Source organism: Ailuropoda melanoleuca, chromosome 5, assembly GCF_002007445.2.
Source record: "Ailuropoda melanoleuca isolate Jingjing chromosome 5, ASM200744v2, whole genome shotgun sequence".
NCBI lineage: Eukaryota > Metazoa > Chordata > Mammalia > Carnivora > Ursidae > Ailuropoda > Ailuropoda melanoleuca.
The window spans coordinates 77967062-77976782 of NC_048222.1; the positions used below are offsets into that span (position 1 = coordinate 77967062).

General features: G+C 42.6%; 1 pseudogene; it reads right to left on the bottom strand.

Annotated features, from left to right (window-relative positions):
• Positions 1–825: 825 nt before the first annotated feature.
• LOC100477868 lies at positions 826–9477 on the bottom strand (annotated as a pseudogene).
• Between the last annotated feature and the right edge of the window lie 244 nt (positions 9478–9721).

A 9721-nucleotide genomic window follows, 5' to 3' on the forward strand; every position in this document is an offset into this window, starting at 1 on the left:
TTTCTTATTCCTTTGTTGTATTGATAATATTCACAATAAAGGTGGAGGCAGGGTCTGGCTCAGGACCTTTCACCACTGGAACAGCTGGTCCCCAGGCCCTTTCCTTTCTCCTCCTAAGGTGCCTGGAGTAATCTTTTCATTCACCGCCTCAAGGTTTGCTGGCCAAACCTGACAACTGATTAAATTTCTTTCCTGGTTATGGATCTGTTCAAATTTTCCATTTCTTCCTTTTTCAGTTTTGGTAGTATGTATGTTTCTAGGAATTTTTCCATTTCTTCCAGATTCCTTACTTTGTTGGTATACAATTTTTTGTAGTATTCTCTTATAATCATTTGTATTTCTGTGGTGTTGGTTGTGAACTCTCATCTTTCTTTCATGATTTAATCTATTCAAATCCCTTCTCTTTCCTTTTTGATTAGTATGACTAAGGGTATATCATTTTTTTATTATGTTCAATTAGCCAACATATAATACATCATTACTTTTTGATGTAGTGTTCAACGATTCATTAGTTGCGTATAACATCCAGTGCTCATCACAGCACATTTTTCCCATTCAGCACATTTCCTGCCACTGTCTTCTGGCCTGTCAACTTTTAGTGGACACGTCTGCTGATAATCTTATGTGTCTACCCTTGTAGATTAATGACCTTTTGTCCCTAGCTGTTCTCAGAATTTTCTATTTATCTTTGTATTTTTCAATTTTCACTATGATGTGTCTTGTTGTTGATCTGTTTTTGTTGACTTTGAGCAGAGTTCTGAATGATTCTTGGTCTTAAACGCCTTTTTTTTCCTCCAGATTAGTAAGCTCTCAGCTATAATTTGCTTTTTTTTTTGGTCAAAAAGAACCTTTATTATTGTTTTTAATAGCCTCTTATGCTTTTTATGCTTTCTTGCCAGATGCCTTTGGAGCAGGTGCTTTCTGGGCTGGAGCTTTCTGACCCTTCTGAGCCTTTGGAGGTGCTGTCTTCTGGCCTGCAGCTTTCAGGGCAGGATCCTTCTGGGCTGGAACCTTTTTGCCCGCAGGGGCCATCTTTTTGGCTGGAACCTTTGCAGCAGCAGTAGCTGCTGCAGCTGCACCCTTAACAGCAGGTGCTTTTCTAGGAGACACTTTCAGGAGAGCTGCTTTTTGTAGCTTCCTAACTTCAAGCTTGATTATTCTGTTCCTCATTTTCTTTGCTTTCATGACTTTGTAATGATCAAAATCTGTCATCTTGGCTTTCCTTTCCCTGGCTTAAATCTTCTTGGCCCATCTTGTGGCGGCCCATTTTGTATTGATATCGTCCTTCTGCCAGGCTTGCCTAAAACATTTCTGGAGGGCACTGTGAGGGAATTTGAGGATGAAGTCAGTGAGCTGCATGCACTTGAAAGGCATAGCCTGTCTCCTTACCTGAGTGCACGGTCCATCAATCCAAGCCCTGTTCTGGTCAATAACATCTACAGTATTTTTTAAAATATTTTGTTATTATATTATGTTAGTCACCATACAGTACATCCCCGGTTTTTGATGTAAAGTTCCATGATTCATTAGCTGCGTATATCACCCAGCGCACCATGCAATACGTGCCCTCCCCACCACCCATCACCAGTCTATCCCATTCCCCCACCCCCTCCCCTCTGACCCTCAGTTTGTTTCTCAGAGTCCATACTCTTTCATGCTTCATTTCCCCTTCTGATTACCCCACTTTCTTTGTCCCTTTCTTCTCCTACCAATCTTCCTAGTTCTTATGTTCCATAGATGAGAGAAACCATATGATAATTGTCTTTCTCTGTTTGACTTCTTTCACTTAGCATCATCTCCTCCAGTGCCGTCCATGTTGCAGCAAATGTTGAGAACTCGTTCTTTCTGATAGCTGAGTAATATTTCATTGTATATACGGACCACAACTTCTTAATCCAGTCATCTGTTGAAGGGCATCTCGGTTCCTTCCACGCTTTGGCTATTGTGGACAACACTGCTATGAACATTGGGGTGCTATGGCATTTCTCTTCATAACGTCTGTATCTTTGGGGTAAATACCCAGTAGTGCAATGGCTGGGTCATAGGGTAGCTCAATTATTAACTTTTTAAGGGACCTCCACACTCTTTTCCAGAGTGGCTGTACCAACTCGCATTCCCACCAACCATGTAGGAGGGATCCCCTTTCTCCACATCCTCTCCAACAATTGTTGTTTTTGCCGTGTCAATTTTTGCCATTCTAACTGGCGTAAGGTGGTATCTTAGTGTGGTTTTGATTTGAAATTCCCTGATGGCTAATGATTTTAAACATTTTTTCATGTGTCTGTTAGCCATTTGTATGTCTTCATTGGAAAATTGTCTGTTCATATCTTCTGCCCATTTTAGGATTTGTTTGTTTCTCATGTGTTGATTTTGAGAAGTTCTTTGTAGATCTTGGATACAAGTCTTTTATCTGTAGTGTCATTTGCCAATATATTCTCCCATTCCGTGGGCTGCCTCTTAGTATTTTTGACGGTTTCCTTGGCTGTGCAGAAGCTTTTTATCTTGATGAAGTCCCACAACTTCATTTTTTCTTTTGTATCTCTTGCCTTTGGAGAGGTGTCATGAAAGAGGTTGCTTTGGCCGATGCTGTAGAGGTTGCTGCCTACACTCTCCTCTAGGATTTTGATGGATTCCTGTCTCACATTGAGGTCTTTCATCCATTTGGAGTTTATCTTTATGTATGGTGTGAGAGGTTGGTCAATTTCATTCTCTTGCGTGTAGCTGTCCAATTTTCCCAGCACCATTTACTGAAGAGACTTTTTTCCACTGGATGTTTTTTCCTGCTTTATCAAAGATTAGTTGCCCAAGGAGCCCAGGGTCCATTTCTGGGTTCTCTATTCTGTTCCATTGGTCTATGTATCTGTTTTTGTGCCAGTACCATGCTGTCTTTGTGATCACAGGTCTGTAGTAGAGCTTGAAATCCGGCATTGTGATGCCCCCAGCTTTGTTTTCCTTTTCACCAGTTCCTTGGCAATTCGGTGCCTTTTCTGTTTCCATACAAATTTAAGGACTATTTGTTCCAGTTCTTTGAAAAATGTCATTGGTCTTTTGATTGGGATGGCATTGAAAGTGTAGATTGCTCTGGGTAGCATGGACATTTTAACTATGTTAATTCTTCGGATCCATGAGCATGGAATATTTTTCCATCTTTTTGTGTCTTCTTCAATGTCTTTCAAGAGTGATTTGTAGTTTCTAGAATATAGATCCTTTACGTCTCTGGTTAAATTAATATCATGGTTTTTGGTGCTATTGTAAATGGATGGATTCCCTAATTTCTGTTTCTTCAGTCTCATTGTTCGTGTATAGAAATGCAACTGATTTCTGAGCATTCAGTTTGTACCCCGCCACATTACTGAATTGCTCTATAACGTCTAATAGTTGGGAGTGGATTCTTTTGGGTTTTCCACATACCTTATCATGTCATCTGTGAAGAGAGACAGTTTGTCTTCTTCTTTGCCGATTTGGATACCTCTGAGCCCTTTTTGTTGCCTGATTGCTGTTGTGAGGATTTCTAGCACTATGTTGAAAATAATGGCGAGGGGCGCCTGGGGGGCACAGCGGTTAAGTGTCTGCCTTCGGCTCAGGGCGTGATCCTGGCATTATGGGATCGAGCCCCACATCAGGCTCCTCTGCTATGAGCCTGCTTCTTCCTCTCCCACTCCCCCTGCTTGTGTTCTCTCTCTCACTGGCTCTCTCTATCTCTGTCAAATAAATAAATAAAATCTTTAAAAAAAAAAAAAAGAAAAATAATTTCGAGAGTGGGCATCCTTGTCGTGTTCCTGATCTTAAGGGATAGACTTCCAGCTTTTCACCATTGAGAATGATATTTGCTGTAGGCTTTTCATAGATGGTTTTTATGAGATTGAAGAATGTACCCTCTATCCCTACACTCCGAAGGGTTTTAATCAGGAAAGGATGCTGTATCTTGTCAAATGCTTTTTCTACATCTCTTGAGAGAATCATGTGATTTTTGGCTTTTTTCTTCTGAATAAAATCTATGACACTGATAGATTTGCAAATGTTGAACTGACCTTGCATCCCAGGGATGAATCCCAATTTGTCATGATGGGTAATCCTTTTAATGTAATGTTGGATTCTATTAGCCTGGATCTTGTTGAGAATTTTGGCTACCATATTCATTAGGGAAATTGGTCTGTAATTCTCCGTTTTGATGGGGTCTTTGACTGGTTTTGGGATCAAGGTAATATTGGCCTCATAGAATGAGTTTGGTAGCTTTCCTTCTGTTTCTATTCTTTGAAATAGCTTTAGCAGAATAGGTATTATTTCTTCTTTGAATGTTTGGTAGAATTCCCCGGGAAAACCATCCAGTCCTGATGTTTTGTTTTTTGGAAGGTTTTTATCACTGTTTCAATCTCTTCATAATTAATTGGCCTGTTTATAAAATCAGTTTCTTCCTGTTTCAGTCTTAGTAGTTTATAGGTTTCTAGGAAGGCCTCCATCTCATCCAGATTGCTTAATTTATTGGCATGAAGCTGTTGATAAAAATTTCTAATAATCCTTCCAATTTCATTGGTGTTCGTTGTGACCTCTCCCTTTTCATTCATAATTTTATTAATTTGGTCCTTTCTCTATTCTTTTGGATAATCTTGTCAGCATTTTGTCAATTTTATGTATTCTTTCAAAGAATCAGCTTCTAGTACTGTTGATCTGCTCTACTGTGCTCCTGTTTTCTAATTCGTTGATTTCTGCTCTAATCTTGATCAACTGCTTTCTCGTGTGTGGATTAGGCCTGTTCCTCTGTTGCTGTTCCAGTTTCTTGAGGTGAGAATATAAAAACCTAATTTAGATTTTTCTATTCTTTTGAGTGAGGCTTGTAGGGCTATGTATTTTCCCCTTAGGACTGCCTTTGCAGTATCCCATAGGTTTTGGACCATTGTGTTTTCATTCTTGTTGGTCTCCATAAATTGTTTAAATTGATTTTTGATTTCCTGGTTTATCGAATCATTCTTGAACAGGATGGTTCTTAGTCTCCAAATGTTTGAGTTTCTTCCAAATTTTTCCTTGTCGTTGAGTTCCAACTTCAGAGTGTTGTGGTCTGAGAATATGCAGGGTATAATTTTAGTCTTTTGATATCGGTTGAGACCTGTTTTGTGAACCAGAACATGGTCTATTCTTGAGAATGTTCCTTGGGCATTAGAATAGAATGGGTATTCTTTAGTTCTGGGGTGTAGTGTTCTATATATATCTATGAGGTCCAACTCATCGAGTATGGTAATCAAAGCTCTTGTTTCTATGTTGGTTTTCTGCTCCGGTGCTCTGCCTATTGCTGATAGTGGAGTGTTGAATTCCCCTATTATTAATGTATTTTTATCTATTTGTCTCTTTATTCTGGTTAAGAGTTGGCTTGTGTATCTTGCTGCTCCCCTGTTGGGGCATATATATTTATAANATGTTGGTTTTCTGCTCTGGTGCTCTGCCTATTGCTGATAGTGGAGTGTTGAATTCCCCTATTATTAATGTATTTTTATCTATTTGTCTCTTTATTCTGGTTAAGAGTTGGCTTGTGTATCTTGCTGCTCCCCTGTTGGGGCATATATATTTATAATTGTCATATCCACTTGTTGGATACATCCTTAAAGAATAATATAGTGCCCTTCTCTGTCTCTAACTATAGTCTTTAGTTTAGAATCCAATCTGTCTGATAGGAGAATTGCTACCCCAGCTTTCTTTAGAGGTCCATTCACATGAAAGATGGTATTCCATCCCTTTACTTTCAGTCTGAATGTATCTTTAGGTTCAAAATGAGCCTCTTGTAGACAGCAAATGGATGGGTCATGTCTTTTTATCCAATCTGCAGCCCTGTGGCATTTTATGGGAGTATTTAGGCCATTTAGATTGAGACTGATTATTGAGATATATGGTTTTAATGATGCCATGTTGCCTGTAAAGTCTTGTTTCTGTAGATTGTGACTTTCTGTTCTGTGTCACTCTCGGGGCCTTTTTACTTTTGTAGAACCCCCCCCCCTTAATATCTCTTGTAGGGCTGGTTTCATGGTTACGAAATTGGTCAGTGACTGGTGATTCTGGAAGGTCCTTATCTCTCCATCAATTCTGAATGACAGCCTTGCTGGATAAAGGATACTTGGCTGCATATTTTTCTCTGAAAGAGCTTTAAAAATTCCCCCCCAACACTTTTTTTCATTCCAGGTCTGTGTAGACAGGTCTGATGTGATTCTGATAACTTTGCCTTGGTACGTGAGAAATTTCTTTGCCTTGGCCGCTTTCAAAACTGTATCCTTGGATCTAATATTTGCGAATTGCACTATGACGTGACGTGGTGTAGGTTTGTCATGGTTGAGATTGGGAGGGGTCCTCTCTGCCTCTTGCACATGAATGTTTGTTTCCCTTGCTAGATTAGGGAAGTTTTCAGCTACAATTTGTTCAAATATCTCTTCTAGACCTCTGTTTTTTTCCACCCCCGCGGGGATGCCAGTGATTCTTACAATGGAATGTTTCATTGAGTCAGTAATATCCCGTAACCTACATTCTTGAGATTGGATTTTTTTGAGCCAAGATTCTATTTTAGCTTTCTCTTCTACTAACCCATCCTCCAATTTGCCAAAATGTTCTTCTGTCTCATTCACCCTGGCTGTCAGAGCCTCTAGTTTTGACTGCATTTGATTCATAGAATTTTTATTTTTTATTTTTATTTATTTTTTTGTTTTATCATTTTTTAAAATATTTTTTATTATATTATGTTAGTCACCATACAGTACATCCCAGGTTTTTGATGTAAAGTTCGATGATTCATTAGTTGCGTATAACACCCAATGCACCATGCAATACATGCCCTCCTCACTATCCATCACCAGCCAATCCCATTCCCCCCCTCCCCTGAAGCCCACAGTTTTTTTTTTTTAATTTCTGCCAGATTCGCTCTCATTTCTGCTCTTAGAGATTCTATATTCTCATTAACATTTTCGTTAATACTTTTTTCAAATCTACCCATTATCTTGACCTTTGTTACTCTGAACTCCATTTCTGATAATTTGGTTATATCCATATCCATTTGTCTGTGGCAGAGGCCACAGACTCATTGTCTTTTCTTTGCCCAGGGGGATTTCTTCTTCTAGTCATTCTGATGAGGCTAGGTTGGGGGGTTGTCCAGAGCCCAAATTATTGACCAGGACCCAGGCAGTGTGTGCTTGTTTTATAGGGATCTTTGGGATGTGGGCTTCTTGATTTTTAGCCTGCCTTCAGGGGGAGGGGCCAGCCACGCTGATACTCAGGCAACCCTATTTGGATAGATTCTCTGTGTCCCCTGGGAGGTGGGATGGTGATGGGCACACTGTGAGCTGGTATTTCCAGGCTTTTGTTCTCTGGCGGCTTTCCCTGGTGGTTTGCTGTGCCTCTTCTGAGAGTCAGAGCAGCAGTAGCCAAATCTCAGCCTCTGTCTCAGAACAGAGGGATCGCAGACCACTCTCCCCTGGTGTTCTGGCCTCTTTAACTCTGTTTCTGTTGGTGCTGCTCAACCGTTCAGTGTCCCTGAATGTGCGCCCCACAGCCGGCGTCCAAGCCCTCACTTCCAGGGCTGGCATATATCTGTCCTTTGTGTTTCTAACACCACCAGCCACCCGTCGCCCCCATGCGCTCCAGAGCTCTGTTTCAGTGTGGTTCGTGGGCGCTCTGGAGCTCCAGTTTTCAGACTGGTCACGCGCGTTCCCCAGCTCACAGTCTCAGTCTGCTCTCTCGCGGGTGCTGGTCTGCGAGTCCCCCTGCTCCCCTGTACAGGTGCCCACCGCTCCCTGGCGCCCAAACACGGCGGCTCCCTCCCCCTTCCATTTATCTTCCAATATCTGCACGCGGTTTCATGGTTCCCTGCTTCATATCTCAATACTCAACACTGGAGATGTTCAATTTTAGAGATCCAGATGTATCTTCCTGCATCTCAGGCTGATTCCGTGGATGTTCAGTATGGTCTGGTACCTATCCAGCTAGACTCAGGGGACCAGCTGAAAAAGGGGTTCCCTACTCCTCCGCCATCTTAACTCCTCCCCTAATCAAAGGAAGTCTTGCTGGAGTTTGCTTCTGCCCTCTCCTCTCTGGATAGGAGGGCGAGGTTTTCTAAAGGTCCCTATGGGGCACAGAAATCAGTAAAGTGCCATAGCACCTGGCTAACATGGTGCTCTGCTGCCCTCTAGTGTCGCATCCTCTGCTACTGTGGATGTTTTCCTCTACTTCCTGTTCACAGGTGTTTATCTTTTTTTTTCTTTCCATAATAAAGATTTTTATTTATTTGAGAAATAGAGCATGAGCAAGAGAGCACAAGCAAGGAGATCTGCAGAGGGAGGGAGAGAAGCAGACTCCCCACTGAGCAGGGAGCATAATGGGGGCTCTGTTCCAGGACCTTGGGACTATGACCCGAGCCAAAGGCAGCTGCCCAACCAACTGACTGCGCCACCCAGGCGCCCCAACACAGGTGTATGTCTTGGATACTTAATGTTGCTCCATGTCTGTGGTTTGTGTGTTTGTTTTTTAAAGCTTTCTAATTTTAAGTAATCTCTATGTGTATCCAGCGTGGTGCTGGAGCATACGACCCCTGCGGATCAAGAATCACATGGTCCTCCGTCGGAGCCAGTCAGGCGACTGGCAAAACAAATGCAAAGATGGCACCCACAAACTTTTTACCACGAAACCGCATTTGGATCACCGCCCTCTTGAATTGAGGGAATAACCCGCTGAGGCCACAGCCTAAGCCTGAACCTCACCCTAACTAGTGCTAGCCCGCCACCCACCCCATCAGGACTGTAACCTGCACCTCTATGGAATCGGTGCCTAGTGTCTTTGGGACTAGCACCCAAGCCCTTGGGCTGGATGTGGCCTTGACGAGTCCAGAACCCTAGCTGTGCGGCAAACAGTGGATTTTGGAGAACGGGGCAATGCCAGGTTCATCAGGGAAGAACAAAGAAGGCCCTCTGGCACTTAGAAGGCCCGTGGATGTCTCTGGAAACCACAAGGCTAGTGAAGGTTCCAAACCACAGGCGTACTAAGAGCGTCTTGCTGCGGCCAAATCAGGGAAGCCAGACGCTCACCGTGATGCGAGTGCTCATTTCGGCCCTCGGGGCACTCTTCTGCGATGCCATGTACATGGCTCTGGCCCTACACTGTGAATGCAAGAGGGATGGGATGTGCTGTGTACTTAACTCTAATAAGCAACAGAGGTAGAGGCACCCTCCTCCGACCAACATCGTCTGTGCTAATGCCAGCCCACTGTGGCTTGTGCCCAGGGCATTTCTCCACAACGCCACTGGATAGGTGCAGCAGAGCAGCTCCCAGTTTCTCAGCCTAAGCCAAGCAATGGCTCTGGCCCTGCATAGGAATGCATGAAGAAAGTGCTGTCGACTTAACTCTGAGACACAGCAACACAGAAAAATCCTGCTTCAAATTACCATCCTCTATCTCAAAGATCGAAGCGTTTTCACACGTGTATGTGTGGAAGCATAAGGACAGTGCCATCGTCTTACCTTGGGGAAACGAGCTCTGTGGAGAATGCAGTGATCATCTAACACACTGGCCCATGAGGACAGAAGCGTTTTTCACTTCTGGGCCCTCATGGACAGTGCAAATCTTCTGTGTTTTTTATTTAAATGTATCTTTAAATTCCAATTCATTAGCATCTATTGTCATATTCGTTTCCTCATATTTTAGTGATTCTTCACTCACTTATAAAGCCCCGTGTTCACCGTAAAAAGTGTCCACC